Genomic DNA, 535 nt, shown 5'->3' on the forward strand with positions numbered 1-535 from the left:
GCGATGCCCGGAGCGGCCGAATGGTGATGAGGTGATCAACCGAGTGGCGACGCACGGAGCGGCCGAGTGGTGATGAGGTGATCAACTAAGAGACGACGTGCGGGGCGGCCGAATGGGGATGAGGTGACCAATCAAGTGGCGACCCGCGGAGCGGCCGAATGGTTATGAGGTGATAAACCGAGTGGCGACGCCCGGAGCGGCCGAGTGGTGATGAGGTGACCAACCGAGTGGCAACGCGCGGAGCGGCCGAGTGGTGATGAGGTGACCAACCGAGTGGCGATGCGCGGAGCGGTCGAGTGGTGATGAGGTGACAAACCAAGTGGCGATGCGCAGTGCGGTTGAATGGTGATGAGGTGACCAACCGAATGCGACTCTTGGGGCGGCCAAGTGGTGATGAGGTGACCAACCAAGTGGCAATGCGCAGTGCGGCTGAATGGTGATGAGGTGACCAACCGAATGCGACTCTTTGGGCGGCCGAGTGGTGACGTGGTAACCAACCGAGTGGTGACGCGCGGGGCGGCCGTGTGGTGATGAG

Source organism: Triticum aestivum, chromosome 3A (assembly GCF_018294505.1).
Source record: "Triticum aestivum cultivar Chinese Spring chromosome 3A, IWGSC CS RefSeq v2.1, whole genome shotgun sequence".
NCBI lineage: Eukaryota > Viridiplantae > Streptophyta > Magnoliopsida > Poales > Poaceae > Triticum > Triticum aestivum.